Raw genomic sequence first — 18,186 nt, 5'->3', positions numbered from 1 at the left:
TGTTCCCTCAAGATGCAAGCTCTTCTAGAGGACAGATTATTATTTTATGTCATCTGTGAAGAATTGCAGTTCAGGATAGCTCCCCCAAAGATGGTTCAAGGGGTTTGGGGCCATTTAAGTAACTACACGTCCATCAAAAGGGGTCTTCCGCTTCTTTGCCTGCTCAGTGACAAACTCAGAGTTAGCCAAAAAACACTCTAACAAAATAAATAGAAGTGCTCCCCAGTTTTCCCATTTGCTTTTCCCAGCAGTCATTCTCAGTTGAAACATTCAGTTCATGCACTGTTAGTTGTTCTGTGGCTTCAGATTATTTTACAATGCTGTGGAGAATAAATGTGGCTCTACGGAATAGATAAATTAGAGGAGAAAAGCCTCACATGACTGAAGACAACACAACCATGCTTAACTCCTCTTTTTTTCCGTTGTGTTTTGTTGAGGTTATCAGAGCTTCCTTAGAGAATTCCAAACATTCTTTGAGCTTCAACTTCAATGCCACATCCTCCCTTGAGACTTTTTTTGGTTTCTCCTGAACAAGAATTGATTTTGCCTTCTTCTGAATTTCCATGTCACTCTGTGTCCAATTCTCTCATGGCATTAAACTTAATCTAATATATGTCTTCTTTAGGAGCTGAGACTCTGATGTACACTAATATCTCTTGTCTATACAATGCTGGTCTTGGTTTCACACATAATAGTTGCTCAATAATTATTAATAAATGAGTAATATACGATTACAATATAAATACACCTGTGCCTTGTTTGTATGGTTACATAGAAAACCGAGAATCACTAGGTGACAGGAGGTAAGTGATAAAAAGCCCACCTTAGGCTGGCTCTTGGCTGGGCTGTCACGCCAGCTCTCATTAAAGCATCTAGGCCTTGGGAGCATGGAGCATTAAATCCCCACCACATCACACACCTAAGCTCTCTCTATATGTGTATTGAAGAGAAGAGAAGGTTAACATAGTTCATGTGTAGCATGAATCTCTGCTCCACTGAACTCTCAGGACCCTTGAAAAGTCAAATATTTAGCCATCTGACATTCTCCTTCACAGACAATATGGCTTCTGATCTTCTTTCCTCTTTCCTTTCTGTCTTACATTTAACCTAGCTCCATAAATGCTTCTTTTGTGTTCTGCTATGGCTATAGCCTTCTTCAGAATTTTTTGCTTTGATTAATTATTGAGCCCTTGGTGCCAAGGGTTTTCTACTCTCCAGTTCTCATTACCTGAGGTCTTGCTGCTGACTTACTCTGCTAGCCCTGATGCAGGGCTTGATGAATGCGCCAACATAAGAAGGTTTCATGTGCTCATAACCAGATGTTTTTCCATGTACTTTTTGGGTGAACTTGGCAAGGACAGAATTTTATATATATACTGTGTGTGTGTGTGTGTGTGTGTGTGTGTGTGTGTTTGACCCAGAAGGAGTTCTAGTATACATGCCCTGACTACATCAAAGCATAGTAGACAGCAATACTAGAACTAAGACTTCCTTTAGTATTTTTGGCTCAAGTTTTTTTTTGTTTGTTTGTTTGTTGTTGTTTTTCCACTTTAATTCTTCAATTCTTCTGACCATTTTATCTTTGGAAGGGAAAGATGATTTTTTAAAATTTATTTTTGGCATATTGCTTAACGTCAACTGTTGTATCCACTGATAGGCTCTTTGAGATTTACTTGATGTATCCTGCTGTACTGTGCACCTTTCTATTTCTGGAACTCTATGAAGTAAAATTAAAAATTCACTTCCATAATTGTAAAATCACCTAGCATGATTCTTAGTTTTATTTACAGCTTTATGTCCAATTTCCTTGCCTCTTCTCTCCCCTGATCCCGACAGGGAACTGCATTCCAAGGAAGATTTTAGGAGAGGATTCACAGAATTTGGTGAGGTGATTGACAAGCTTGATAGTTCTAATAGGCACTGCAGGGCACTTTTCCACTTTATCAAACAAGAAACTGATGGGTTTGGAAAGGATATTTTCTGTGATATTTCTAAAAACTTGAAAATATCAGGCACTGACAATAGCATTTATTCTAGTGAGTACTTTTTTGTTTTGCTTTGTTTGTTTGCTTAAAACTTGCCATGTCTCTTTGGAAATCTTGGTAAAAACAAGAAAGGATTGCAAAACACCAAAAAAACACCAATGCCTCAAAAGGTGCTGAATGATATGCTCCCTTCTTGAAGTGGATTTTCTAGAAGACTTGACCTAAACCTATGAAAAATTGTAAAATTAAATTGAGGTTCGGGGCTCCATTACCATTGAATTAAACAAGCTACAGAGAGGTGTTTTAACTTCTCTCAATATTGTAGGGGTTCAGAACAAGTTGTCCCAAGATGTGCACCTTTGGTATATAGATGATGATGATGATGATGATGATGATGATGATGATGATGATTATTTTGGTATATAGATTATTTTGAGCTATTTTATCACTTACCTACCTATAATCTATAATTATAGATTATTTTGGTATATAGATTATTTTGAGCTATTCACTCAATCCAGTCCCAAAAGAGTGAGGAAGAAACTTTGACTTTCCCTTTAACTGCCTAAAGTAATTTAGATAGATGACCTGTTCCATCCAGGAAGGAGTTAATCCCATAGATAACTATAGGATAATTTGAACTAGTTAGGGTACACAGGGAGGAACTTTAGCAAAGTCTGTTTGTTAAAATTCTTCCTTATATGCCATTGTTTCTGTATGGCTCAGCAAACACTTGTTTACCAAACATTGACTGTTTTTTTCATCTTCCTGTGAATTGCTTCCCTCCCCTTTGAAGTCCCTTATTTTTACCCTTTTCTTAGTTCAAGATGACAATACACTTCATTTTGGACAAGAAATTAAGTTTTATTTTCTCCAATTAGTCTGTCCCATGTCAATTTAATTCTTAGACCAGCCAGAGAAACTTAAAGGATAGAGAACAATTTTCCTCCCCAACGAAATCTATAAAATAATAAGTTCCCAGGGCATCTGGGTGGCTCAGTTGGTTAGGTGTTCAACTCTTGATTTTGGCTCAGGTCATGATCTCAGGGTCATGAAATCAAGCCCCACATCAAGCTCTGTGCTAGGTGTGGGGTCTACTTAAGATTCTCTTTCTCCCTCACCCTCTGCCCCCGTCACGTGAGGGCTCTCCTCTCTCACACACAATAAATAAACAATAAATAAATAAGCAAACAAAGAAACAAACAAATAAATAATTCCCATTGTCATCCCTTGCAAAGATACCATGGACATCAAGAACCTAATATCTTTAATTTGCTTCCCCTTGGCATAAAGGCATAAACAGAGTACAAAGAAAGAATAACTGGCTGTTTCATTGCCCAGGTCTTGACTTTTTGTTTTGTTTTAATTTCACCACAATGAAAAACTAGTTGCTTATCTTGACACAGAGTAGAAATAGAGTGCTTCAGTTTGCCATGCTCTGATTCATGTCAGAGACTTTATCAATGAGACAAAAATTAACCACAGAATCTTGTTCACACATAAACAGTTCTCCCTGCCCCTCATATTCATCTTACTTTTATCAAAGTTGTTACTGAAAAGACTGGAGAAATGCATTTCACTCAGCTGTTTAAACATATGTCTTTTCTCTCCATTCTCCTCAAAAACCATTGCTCCAGAGGGTACAGCTGACTAAGGACAGGTCAAACAAGTGGGGGGCACATACTCATCAGATCCAGGTAGCAGCGGGGGAGTGACAGGTTTGGGCAGAGTAGACACATACTCATGGAGAGGAACAGACAGCGCTCAATAGAACCATGTGAGCTGGCAGCCAAAAGGGCCAAGGCTTACTCTGAGCAGCATATGTATTCATCATTTCACAGTTTAGTTGGGGACCATGTTAATGTGACAATGCTTCTATTATTTATATTTTCAGATTTAGAGGCTGTAATGCTGGAAGATTCCATTCAGTAAAAAGGAATTCACCAAGACAACTATAACAATTATGAAAATGGAATTATTTTGTTAATGAGGAAAGATTAAATAATTTTTAATATATTAATCTTAGCTAGCCATCAGCTGGGTCATGTAGTAGAGACAACTACACTTTACCAATAATTGAAAATATAAATAGAAGTGGAATGTTTGTGTGTGTGTGTCTGTGTGTGTGAAGAATGCTAGAAAGTAGTAGCATAAGAAAACAAAGTTGGCAAAAAGTGGGCACTTGATTAGAAATGGTAGCCACCTTCCTGATTGGGAGCATAAGAGAAATGCTTAAGAAATAATTTCTTATATGATAACAAATGACACCAAATCATAAAGAAAATTAGAGCTTTTTAGAAATTAACTAAATTGCAAATTAACTAAATTAAATTAGCAAATAACTGCTGTTCTCTTGTTAGTGTATCTCATTAATGCTTGTTATTTTGTCTCCCTTGGCTTTTAATGAGTTTCATGGAATCTAAGCTATAACCAATGGGTCTAAGAAATGCCCTATTTTTTTTTTTTTTACAATTAAATGATTTGTCTGTGTGAGCAGACTTTGTCAAGTAATAAATGAGATCTTTATACTCAAATTTGGCCCGCAGATTTATGGTTTAGAGTAGTGTGTATCAAGTGGTCAAGCAGCTCCTAAAATTTGCTCACTACATTTCCATAAATTTGTTTGGTAAGAAAACAATGAACCAACATGAATTCGGACAATTTCTTACTCATGACACAGTATGTTCACATCAGTTTCCCTTGCCCCACCACGTTCCCTGGGGAATATGTGGAAAGATCCCAGGCAGGTATTGCACACTCGGGGCTGTTTCACAGCCTAGAAACACTGAGTTCAGGAAATTGCTAATCTTAGAAGGGGATGTTGGCAAACCTGCCCATCTTCCCTCTGGAGAGAAATACTAGGTTTTGTTGGTTTTGTTTTGTTTTGTTTTGATTTTTCCCACTTGAAAGTAAGCAAATATTCCCTAGGGAAGGTTGGGGGACTTTACTATCTTTGATTGTCTCTTTGTTTAAAGAGATACTAACTCTAGCTTCCAAAGTTGTTTGTAAAGCAAAAGTCCTTCCAGTGGCTCCGAAGACATGGAAGTGCCTAGCATATATTATACGCTCATTCAATTTGATTGCCTGCCTTCCTTTGTCTTCCTAATTCATCCAGCTCCCGAGATGATTCATCAACCATATACTTTGCGTTGCTATAGGTAACAGAAGGTAAATTACCAATAACATTTTAAGTGAAAATGATTATTATGTACAACATATTTGTCCCAGAAAATATACAACTATTTATTAGCTTCCTAGGCTTGAGTAAGCCCTCTTGCCTATTTGGGTCTCAATTTGTTCATTTTAACATAGGAAAATTATTCTAAATGATTTCTCATGTTCTTTTAAGTCATAAGTTCTGTTTTCTTATAAGTATCTCTATCTGATAGAATGTAGTGCTTTTTAATTTATTTTATGTATTGTATTATTCTTGAACTGTGAACTGACTGTTTAAAAATATTGCAGGTTTTTTTTTTAACTTCCTTCTGCTAACAGCACAGTGGAAACATTCTCACAAACAACTTTTCTTTTTTTTTTTTTTTTTTAAACCACACTTCTTTACAAAGCAGTCATAAATATCCATATTAGGAATGCCTTCTCTTTCCATAATATGTACCTATTTACTCCAAGATTAAAGATGTTTTAAAAAGAGCCCAATCTTCAAAGATTCACATGAATGGAAGGACAGAGCAATGAGTATAATCCACAATGACAGCATTCAAATAACTGATATTTGGCATAGAATATGTTTATATTGCTTTTGCACACAGGTGTCCTTTGTGTCTCGGGATTGTATCTCAAACAAAAAGTGAAGCCAAGTTGAAAGCTGGCCCAAGAAACTTGGTTTCACTGCCCAACATGGACTTCGTGCAGGCCATTTCACTCTTGAGCATAGACAACACATCTCTCACTGTGATTTGCTCTGACAATATTCACCTCTTAATTTCCCTTTAGGACTATGAAATTGCTTTTATTTTATTTATATTTACTTATATATTTAGGATTTATCTCATCATATATTTGCATGCAACTCTTAGCCTGTCTAGATTCTAGCACAAAGTTGGATACTATACAATGGCTGATGGACGGGAAAAAAAAAAAAAAAAAAAGATAAAAAGTAAAACAAGCCTTGAGGCATATTTGTTGAACAAGTTAAACAAGGGACTTAAAGGGGACAGACTTCATCTGGTCTAGGGTTCTGCTGGGAATCAGGAGATATCCATGGGTCAGATCACAGGGGAAGGAACGTCAGCATAGGCTGAGGGTAGAAGTAATTAGAACTGGGAATAAACATGTCAAGAAACAGAGAACAATGATCTTGGCCACAAACAAACTGTGCTCAAGTACTGAACATACTCTATCGAGATAATTCAGTAAAACATAATTCAACAAACACTACTGAAGTCCTCTTGTATGCCAAACATTATCTCAGCCATGTCTCTCTCAAACGGAGTCAGATTTGCGGAGAGAGCCAGGATCTTGGCTGGACCTGGCACGATGTCTTGCCTATGGTGAGCTTCCATGCCAGGCACTGAATTTGACCACATACTCTTATATTTTTCTACTTGTGCCTTTATACCACATTATATACAGAAAAAAAATATTCTAGCCATGAATGCAAGCTTAAGAATGTGTTAAGGACAAGTGAGATTTTGATAAGAAGGACATTTAAAACCTTGTTATACAAACAAACATTTCAAATCGAGACTCTATGAACACTTGACTTTTTATAGAGGTAGTATTTTCTGAACAAAACTCCATTTACCAATTATGTTTTTTGATCAATATTTTATATGATGCCTTTAAAACTTTTCCATCTTTTTTCATTCTCATTTTCACTTTGTTAAGATTGTGTTTATTGTGATCAATGTTTTTCTGTGTAAATTGTACAATGAATAATTGAAAGATCAAGGTCTTTGGTTCATATTGAATTTCATCAATTATAGTTTCTGCATTTTACATGTATCGTTTTTGTGTTGGACATGTGTTTATTAATTCTACCAAATCCAATTTTTTGTCATCTTTGCAGATCTAAATTTTGTCAAGCATATTTTATTTTTCTATCAATTTTTAGTCAATAAGAGATATTACTATATGCAGTTTTAGCTGCCCTCAGTTATATTTTGTTCCATTTGTTTCTCATATGCCTAATTTTTCTCAGATCCATTTTTTTTGCAGTTTTCAGTCCTCCCGTAAGAGTCAGTGTCTATCACAAACTCTACTATGTCTAATTTGGTTTACATTATTTCTACAACTTTAATTTTTGGGGAGTCAGCTGTACTTCTTTAAATTTACCAACAAGTGTTCTTTACATAACAAGCAAAAGATCTAGGCATACTATACAATTAAACTATCCTTAGGATCAAAGCAATGACATCAGTACTTTCTTTCAGTTGAAGACATGGGTAGCAAATTGAATGAGAACAATCATTTTTAAAATGAGCTACTACATTTCCTAGCCTAGTAACAAAGGATGCATATATTTTTGAGACTAAAGATAATTCCTAGTCCCAGATGTAGCTCCAGAAATTTTGGTCTATCGAAGGGTAAGGTAATCAGCAGTTTCTATTTCATCAGCAGCTTTTCAGTGGCTATACCTAGCTGGCCAGTGAGGAATTAAATGCATTTTTAAAGACTTGTCTAATCTCTCTCTCTCTGTATCACCAAAATTTAGGGCACTTTTTATTATAGTGCAATAGGAGGGTCTTCCTAAAAAATTAAGATTTAAGAAATACAAGCTAAAGAATAAAGCACACTCCTGATTGTTAAATATGGTGAGTTGATTACCTCTGCTATGTCCAAAACTTCACTAAAATGATACAAGGATAAAAAAAAAAAATACTTTAAAGGCATGAAGGTGGGGCACCTGGTGGCTTAGTTGGTAAAGCAACTGACTTGGGCTCAGGTCATGATCTCAGAGTCCTGGGATTGGGAACCCCATGTCAGGATCCCTGCCCAGAGGGGAATCTGCTTGTCCTCTGCCCACCATCACCTCCCCCAACTGGCTTTTACACATCCTCGCATGCTCTCTTTCTCTCTCTCGAATAAATAAATACAATATTTTTAAAAATCACAAATAAAGACATAAAGGTCACAAAATATAAAAGAGGCAATGAGTTTAGCAAAACTTTGGAAACTGTAAAGCAGAATGTCTAGCGGTAATTGATACAAACTGAGCTGAGAAAGCCAAATTCTAACTAAAAGAACAGAAATCTAAGTGACCCCAAACTTGTCCTGTAGAAACAAAGCCCCCTTGCTTCAAGGACTCAGTATTTGGGATCCACAAGAAGGGAGGCAAAAAATAGAACTGAAACGAGAATTTTTAAAAATTGCTGTTTAAGAAGTAGCTATAACTTCCAATTCCCTCCCCAGTTATGTTTAGGGAATGCCTGTACACCGCCCCCTCTCCCCCCAACAAAAACAGCAACAACAAACAAGAACAAAAGAAGACAAACAGCCGGCTTATTCTCTGAAAGAGATAGAACAGAGGATTTATATTCTAGAAATGTTATCCTGAAATAAGTCTTTCCTACTTTTCTGTGAGATGTGAGTAGGTTTGTGTGGTGAATAAGGTTACATTGCATGCACTCTTTTTAAATGATTTCATGAAGAGACCAGGCACGGACACATATTGTGCTAGCTGTAGGCACAGTCAGGTGTGCCTGCACAGACACGCTGGCACAGAAACACAGCCTGATAACACTGAGCACGTGGAATCACACATCTTGCCGCACCCATCCTTCATTCTGAAAGATGCCATTTATTTTAGATACAAATCGACAACCAGCCCACACAGACCTGCTGTTGCTGTGATACTAACACTGTAAATTATTTACTGCATTTTAGGGAATTTGTCAGAGAAATGAACTTGGAGTTGAAAATGCATACAGAAACAAATATTCTCATCTGTTAGGAAGCTGCTGTTACACTTTTGTCCTTCATTTTCAAACATGATCTGCAACAGGTTAAGAGCTATGCAATGAGGCATGAAAGCAAATACTGAGCCCATATCTAACACCCACAGTTTTTTATCTGCTCAGCCCAAAGACTGCAAATGCAGTGTTCATTAGATACAGCTCAAGGCATAACTGCAAGTCTGAAAGTTTTCTGAATCTACCATCTTCTAAGAACCTGCTGAGCCAGCCATAATTTGCTCATACCTGTCTTTCTTAGGTTCCCCACACAGCATGTAAAATGCAACCTAGTGGGCTTTAACTTTGTCCCTAGTCACTCTTACTTATTGTCACTAACTGGTACAATGCCTTCAGGTCAATTCCTGCCACAGTCCACTCTGTTTTCCACTCTGGTTTTGAATCTAGATAGAATATCCCATCTCTCTCCTTCCCTCTCCTTTTCTTTCAGAAGCCCTATAAATTACTTCCATTAGCAATAACAGAAATTCTCAATAGCAAAGGTAGATATTGGTTGCAATGAGAAGATGGCTTCTTTGCATAGGAGCACTCTAATTATGAACTTCGATCTTTCTGTGTGCTAACACTGCACTAACATTTGGAGTGTCCAGTTCTCCAGCATGGTTCTCATACAGTCTTGCAGCACTGTCATGGTTTACTTCTGTTAAGTGATTTCTGTGAGTGTAGTATGGACATAATATGACATTATTTTCTCTACCAATAGTCATACTCTGAAAATTGGTAGTATTTGATGACAAAAAAAACAGATCTCACTTGCATCATGGGACATGTGCTTGAGTCATATTTTGATCCCAGATCTACCACTTTCTAAATAAATCTTAAATAAGTTGCATAACTTCCCTAAGCTTCAGTTTCTTCAGCTGGAAAAATTGTAAAGGACAATAATTGCCTCATGGAGTTAGTGTGAAAAGTAAATGGAGAATATATATATATATATATATATATATATATATATATATATATATATATATATATATAATCTCCACAGAAACAGGACCAGAGACACATAATAAGTATTCAAGATCTAATACATACCTTTATCAGAGAGTAGCTTTGTTGTTAGATCCATTTATGTTGAGCTATTATTGCAGAATTACTATGCCTGGCAGGAAAGTATAGGAAGAATCAGAATAATAAAGAACTTCAAGTCCTTTCTCTTTGGATTTAGGGAATAACAATAAAGGAAGAATGTATTCAAAAAACGCATCCTACTAATTTCTAGCCCCTTGGAGAGAGAGGTCTGGCTCCCTTGGGAGAATGGCTTCCACTGGCCACGTTGCTACATGAACCATTTTGTCTTGCCAGTTAGTATAGACAGAAATTTCTGCTTTAAATGTGGCCTCTCATTAGAAGCTGTGCCAAGGCAGTGGCATCTCCCTGGCAAGAAAGTGTCTCACTAGCTCCATTTTCATCTTTCAGTGTCAAGTCGATGTCAAGTTCAATTTAAGAATTAACCTTTGGAGACTCTTCCAAGGACCATTTGCCATCTCCGCTAAAGGCTGCCTTTGTAAAGTTCTCTCTCTCTCTCTCTCTCTCTCTCTCTCTCTTTTTTTTTTTATAAATAGAAAATTCTTTTCATGTTTCCCTAGAGATATGGCACCTTTGAAGTTGACCTAAGACAGAGCCAGAGATTCAATGTAATACAGAACTTCTCCTCATCTGCTGCTACCCCTCTTAAGCTTTGACAAAAGAAACAGAGAATGAGGACAAGAGAAAGATAAAAGGACCTCCCATTAGGAGTCAGAAATTGATTTTTTTTATTTTGTCTTCTGGAAAGCCATTATGAAACATGAGGGTAGAGAGGTTACCCACTCCCTTTCATACTGAGATATTGTCCTCAGATTTATTATCACTGAGGGCAGCATTGGTAAATTGAGCAGATGACTGTTTAAAGCCAGAAGCCATAGATGTGGAAAGAGAACATACCTTTGTAGGTAAACATAAGCAAGAACTAATACATTTTACCTTAAAATATGAGACATAAACATATCAACTACTTGGGAGAAATAAGTGAAAGTCCAAGAAAGATATTTTTATGGCTAAATCAATTCATTACCGCGTAATCTATCACTGTTTGGACCAGATGTGGATGGTGCTTAACAGATAACCTAAAAGAACACTCAGATATGGACTTTGTTCAAGATATTCAAAACTGAATGTGTCAAAAGTATGAGACAGAGGACATTCATTCATTAAGATTCATGTTAATGGCCAAAAGGAATTACCGGATGGAGTCTCCTATATTTCTTTCCTTGATTAAAAGATCAGAATGCAATTTTGTGAAACATAACACTTATACATGGTGGGGGGGGGGGAGAGGCTCCTTTGGTAAATTAATTCTATATTAGGAATACAACATTACTAACATCCCTTCCGGGGGTAGGAAGAAGCTCATGAAAATGAGGAGCTTATGCATCCTTACTCTAACGATAAATCCACCTCTGGTTAAGAGTAATTTATGACAAACATACTTTGCTTTTTGAATATTTTTTCTGGGCATTATCCCTGAAATATCTTACTGTAACTTCCCTGGTTGAATTGGGGTTTAGCTAAGAACAAATTTGTCAAACCTGGATTAGTAGATTTGCAATGGAAAGTTTGATATGGGAAAGAGATTTTATTCTAGTTTATTTTGCCATGTTAAATGACATATTGAAAAAAAGTAATTTTAATTATAAATAATTAATAAGAAATAAATTTGGAGAATACAGAGATAGAAAGAACATCCACAAGAATCATGCTACTGTTTTTCCTTCTAGTCTTTCTCAAAGATGTGTGTTTGCATGTGTGTGTGAAGGGTCCATTTAACCCAAATCATCCATATTGTATATGTAACACAGTGACTTTATCAGCCGTTGCCTTATTCTTATAGAAGATTTAGGTGGTTGATTTTTTTTCTTCTCTTTCTCTCTCTTTATATTGTTTACATATGTATTTAAAATTATTTTTGGTGTTCTAGGAGGAACTTTATTCTATAATCAAGTTCAATGTTAATATTTTGGGCTTTATTATGGAAACAATACGGCTTTAAAGTTTGGGACATCAGGTCATTATAGCTTCAAGAACTATATCTAGATATAGTGATATGCTGAAAACCTTGGCAGAAATCAACTCCTGAAACTGGCTTGCTGCAAAACTGAAACTTTCCATAAGGCCCAGGGAATCCCTGACTATGTGACTGGCTGGCTTCTGAATGGGGTCCTGATTTATAATTTCCATCCCTGTCATTCATCCTCTCTCATTTAAAGGCAGCAGGAAGAGGAACTGCCTTTTATATTAAAAAAAAAATAGTTTTAATGTATCCAAACAAATACTCCAGAAACAGTAAAAGCTTTTTTGGGTGACTGCCATACTGTCATTCTCCACATAATATGTTTCAGAGATAATATTCAGTTATTATTATTATTTTTTGCATTTGTATGGCAAGAGAAAAACAGGGCTACAGATTATCTTTTTACAGAGTATGAATTCCATTGACTTTTTTCCCCAATTTCTTTTTTAAAGATTAAGTATCTCACAGAGTGACTATTTTTTTTTAGAAAAAAGAGTGGTGTGACAAAGAAAGTATGCATTACATGTAAAGAACCTTTGATTCTTGTCCTAATTCTCCACTGCTAGGCTTCTGCTTTCTCCTTAAAAGAGGCAGACTAGTCTTAAATAATACTGAACATTCCTTCCACATTTAACATTCTGTGATTCTTTGATAAGTTTATATTGTTGCTCTTTTCTTGATGATTTTCAAGTGTTATCTAAGCAATTGTTAGGTTATATTGCTTCATTTTGTGCAAAGTCACCACTCGAATTCAGCATCTCTCATTCAGCACAGGGGATGTGTACATGAAGGGCAACAGGGAACACCCACATACTATATTATCTCTGTAGCCAAGCCAGTGAAACATTTATGCAGGATTTTTTTTTTCTTTTTCCTAAATACCTTAAGCATTTTTGATGGAGATACAGACACGAGTTTAAAGTAAATGTTCATTTGACACCTTTTTGGAGACACCTACTACTTTCTATCAACCATCATAGACACTAAGGATACAACAGTGACTAACACACCATATTTTCCCTTCTCAAGTTTGTTTAGAGTCTAGGGGTAAGTAGACAAGGATCAAATCACACAAATAAATGGGAAAATGCAACAGTGAGAAGTGCCACCATAGAAAAGTATTTGGTGCTTCAAATGTTATTTGACTTGTTCAGCCACATTAGGGACCTTTCCCAAAAATCAGTGCTTAGCCCAAGATCTAAATGGTGTCTTAGAGTAAAAAGCAAAAGAAAGAAAGGTAAAGGACATGTCACATGAAAATGCCTTGTGATGACAAGAAGTAGCATGGATTTATGAAGCTAAAGAAGGCAAGTGTGGCTGGATACTAAAAAGTAAAAAAGAGCCTGTAGGAGATAAGATCGCAGGTACTGATGAGACCTGACAATGCAAGACTCCTTTGGCCCAATTAAGAAGTTCCATTATTTAAAAAAAAAAAAAAATGAAGAAGAAGAAGTTCCATTATACTAAGAGCCAAGAAAATCATGGATGGGACCCCTTAGGAACATGATTAGATTTACTTACCAATCACCTTTCATGTGAGAAAGGAAAGAGATGAAGCATATTTGTCTAGAGTCAGTCTGTGTGGAGAATTAAAAAGTAATGTAATAGCTTTATTGTCATTCTAAATTCTGCTCTGGACTGCTAAACCTAACTTTCTTTGAATGTTTCATTTCTGTAGAATATTATCATGGGACTTAGCTGAGACAGTACTGGGGCAATCAGAAGCTATTGTTCTGATTGTTTATTTCTGCATTATTTCTTCATTGAACTAGATTTAGACACCTGAAGGACAGTCTTAGGTCCTACAAAATTCTGAGAAGGCACACTCACAGCTCTGCCAGGTGAGAGGAAAGACAGCTGTAAGTTCTCCAGAAGCATTCTTTGATAAAATTTGATAATATCTGCCCATATGTCCAACAGAGAGAACTGGAAACTCCCAAATCATTCTGATAATTCATCCTGGGCCCTTTGATAGATCTGTATTTTCTCCCATTTTTAATTAAATGCATGTCTGTTCTTTATTCCTATACAAATTCCATGAGAGATTCCCATTCCTGCTAACTAGCATCTGACAACCACATAGCCATCATTTAAGAAATGATTCCTTACCACACTGAGCACCAGAAAGCCCGCAAACACTCTGGTTTAGAATGCCATTGTTCTCATGTAGTGTTATTAAGCAGAAAATCTTATCAGTGTCCTTGGCCCCACACCTTCCTCCCACCCTAATATTGTGGTGATCCAAAATTAGTAAAATAAGGAAGGCCTGGATGGGACATATCCATTGATATTTATCTCTTCAGGCTTCCCAATCCCTGCTTCCTAAACAACACCAACAGAACCATTTAGTAGGCAATATAACAGCATAACGTTTCAGATAATAAAAGTCACCAGACTTTTAACCAGCTCTGGCTTTGTTTAGTGGAAATATATTTAAGACACATCAGACTCCCAGTAAATATCCAAAAAGAATTACTTTCACCTTGTTCTGTGACTAAACCCACTTATTGGCCTGTCTTTTAAGGGTTCTCAGATCCAATCCAAATGTGTGCCCTCACTCCTCAAACAACACCAAGCAATTCTTGGACACCCTTCTGGTGTCCCAGAATTCAACTCAAATCTGACACTATCTAGTTGGACATAGCATCAGATTCCAAATGTTAAGGGTTCAGCTCCCTACCTCAACTACAGATGCCAGTTGCAAGTCTCAGATTGTTACTTGTGCCTCTGATCAAGTGGTTATAGATCTGAGGTTCCAACAACCTCCTCCTTAGATTCTTTTAATTTGCTAGAGTGGCTTTTATAACTCAGGAAACCACTTGGGTTTATCAGCTTATTAAAGCACAGGATAAAGGATATGAATTGAATAGTCAGAAGAGATACATAGGTAACAGGAAAAGGCCAAGCCCCTCTGTAATCTCCCAAGTTCACCATACCCAGAAGTTCTCCATGCCCAGTACTTGGGGCTTTATGGAGGTTTCATTGTAGAGTCAAAACTGACAAGTCATTGGCCATTGGCTAATTCAACCTCCAGCCCATCTCAGACCCTTTAATCATGCTATTGGTCCTCCTGGCAACCAGCCTTAGCACTTGAGTGGGCCCAAAAGCCACCTTCATTAACATATCAAAAATACCTTTAGTGCCCTGATCACAGGAAATTCCAAGGATTTTAGGAGCTGTGGGCTAGGAACCTTGGAAAGGATCATATATGTAAGAGAAATACATATTTGGTCATAATGACCAAATATATATTTCTTATAAATCACAATACTGTAACACGCCCAGGTTGGCAAATCTGAACTTGATAGTAGGGAAAAGGCACAGGAAGAGAAGATAAGATTGAGGAAGAGTAAGATGGGGTCAGGAGACCAGATAGATTGTCGGTTTCCGACCCTTAGAAAGCTATATGGCCTGGCCAATGACAATAGTTTTAAGTTAGTCCTTTGTTTCTCTTTGTGCCCCACAAAATCAGAGTACCTTCCACTGTAACTAAAATTGTTACCTGACAAGATAAACAGTCTCATAATGGAAAAGAACACTAGACTATTTGTATAGCTTCAGAAGGCTGTAGTGATTATGAGTTAGGGACCAAAGGGGCTAGGTGGGGCTATTTAGGGAGTCATGGAAGCAGGCTCACAAAAACCCCCAAAATGCTAAGGTGTAAGGAAACCAGAGATAAGGGAGCAAGCCAGACCACCCTGCCCTAGGTGTAGGCGGGGAGGGTGTCTTTTTATGACAGTCATCTATGACCAACAAAGAATAACCAGACCCTAAAGAAGAAGTAAGCCATTAAAGATGTTATCACCAGTCCTAACTCAAACCAGGACAGCACAAGAATCTCAAGGCCACAAGCTTCCCAGTCAGCTCTCAATAAAAGACTGCCACAACCGGCCCTCGGAGGCAACCTTGTCGGGACCCCTCTCACTTCTGAGAGCTTTCTCTGTATTTATCTTTGCTTAATAAACTTCTGTGGCTTTACTCACTCTCCATTGTCCCTGAGATTCATTCTTCGACTAAGTGGGATAAGAACCAAGCTCTCCCATATCCACACCCCACCCTCCTCCTTCAAACACAACACCACTCCACTGCAAAAATAGAGGATTTGGTTATTCTGTGCAAGGATACCCTTTTGCCTCTTTTGGGAAAAAAAGGGGCTAGAAAACAGGGGACCATATGAGTATAAATGGCAATGTCTTGCTGCTACTACTAGAGGTTTTTTTCTGTTCCTCCAAACAAGGCAAAATGGGTTTTATTTGTTTACAGATAGCCTACATAGTACATCCATCACTTTTTTTCTCTTATTATTCTTTCCTCTCTTTGCAATTTTTATTAAAATGAGAATAGAATGGTTAGTGACTGTGATCATTAGCTTGCACAAGCTGGCTTATGAAACAGATTGTTAGTGCCATAAACACAGGCCCAGGAATTCCATCATCCAGTCCCTGATGTGGCATGTCAATTCTCAGGGAATGGCTTATCCTAAATAGTGTTTGCAGTTATTCATAAATATATAATGACAGTGATCCTTAAGTAAACTTCACCCAAATCACTCAATCCTGCACTAGTAATGATTGTACACTAGTAAAAAGCAATAAGAGGCAGCTGCTCTACACTGTTTATAATATTAGCCATTATTCAAATACGGTGCCATTCACCTTCCACAGCTAAAAGGCTAGTCTCCAGAATTAGGAAGAATTAATTCACCCCTGAAGTTTTGAAATTTCCAAGGTTAAATGAGAAGATAAAACATGGATATCAGGAAGATGGAATGAGTAATGAAAAGCAAACATGTTAGACATTCGGTGAACAACATAGTTTTCTCTAAGATGTTCTGAAGACAATAGGAAAGGAATATATTAAAAAGAGTATTTAATTACCTCACACAATTAAAGATGAATAAATGGAAATATATAATTATGTAAAGATTCAACATTGAAATGTTAGCATCTCCCACTGAATTAATCTATAAAATTAGCACAATCTCAAACTAAGTACCAAGATGATTTCAGATTTTCTATGGAAAATGAAAACATCTAGAAATGTTAGGATAACTATGAAAAATAACAATGAAGGGAAACTGACAGTACTAAATAATAAAACATATTAAGCTATAATATTTAAAATAGTTTGTACAGGCCCAGATTATCAGAAGAACAATGCAAAGAGAAATTATATGCAGAGATAAGTGCCTATGGTTTTAGTACATGATAAAGGAGAACAAAAGGTAAATTATATAGCAATGTTGTTGGAACAACTGGCTAGTGTCTTAAAAAAAAAAGTTAGATCACCTTTTTATATTTCACATGAAAATAAATCCCAAATAGAAGGATTAATAAGTATATAAACAGAAGAAGAATGATATTAAATAAGGACAAAAGGAAAATATGTGATTTTTTTTGCCTTAGATTCCTGAGGTTGAAAATTAAAATAAAAAAAAATTTTAAACATGATAAATTTCTATAAAAATTTTAAACTGCTACCCACTCCCCAAACTGTCTTAACGCAAGTCAAAGGACAAATGATAATTGGGAAAGCTACAACTAACCTATATGATATTCTCAGGACTAATATTTTGACATTAACACAATTGTAGAGATAAAATCTTCAAACTATTTGACAGGAAAATGAGAAAATGACACGAACAAACTGCACAGAAACATAAAACACCGATGCTCAAATAACATAAAAAAGTGTTCACACTCACTCACAATTAAAGAAATTTAACCTAAATGCTTGGCTTTTTTTATGCATCAAAACGGTAAAAATTTAAAACCTTGAATTTAAAATATTGAAGAGAGATATATTGAAACACTAAGTACATCTCAGTGAAGGTTTAAATTGATATACTTTGTATAGCTTTCGAAAACATCTATCCTTTGACCTGACAATTGGACTTCTAGATATTTATTCTCCAGAGGTATTCACAAATTTGGCAAAATATATGTATATAGAGGTCCATTGTAATATTGTTTACAGTAGCAAAACAAAACAAACCATATCAACAAAGGAAAACAAAACCTAGAAACAATCTATATCCATAAAAATAAAGCGAATAAATCACTATGCTATGATTAAAATGAATGAAAAAAATTTATTTATAATGTATACTCAATGTCTTAGTTTCAGTGTTGTGTGAAAAATACCAAATTACATAATACTGTATATATATATATATATTTCAATCCATTTCTCCTTTTTTCTCTTAGAAACTATTTAT

Source organism: Canis aureus, chromosome 35 (genome assembly GCF_053574225.1).
Source record: "Canis aureus isolate CA01 chromosome 35, VMU_Caureus_v.1.0, whole genome shotgun sequence".
Lineage (NCBI taxonomy): Eukaryota > Metazoa > Chordata > Mammalia > Carnivora > Canidae > Canis > Canis aureus.
Note: the sequence above shows the minus strand (reverse complement) of the source record.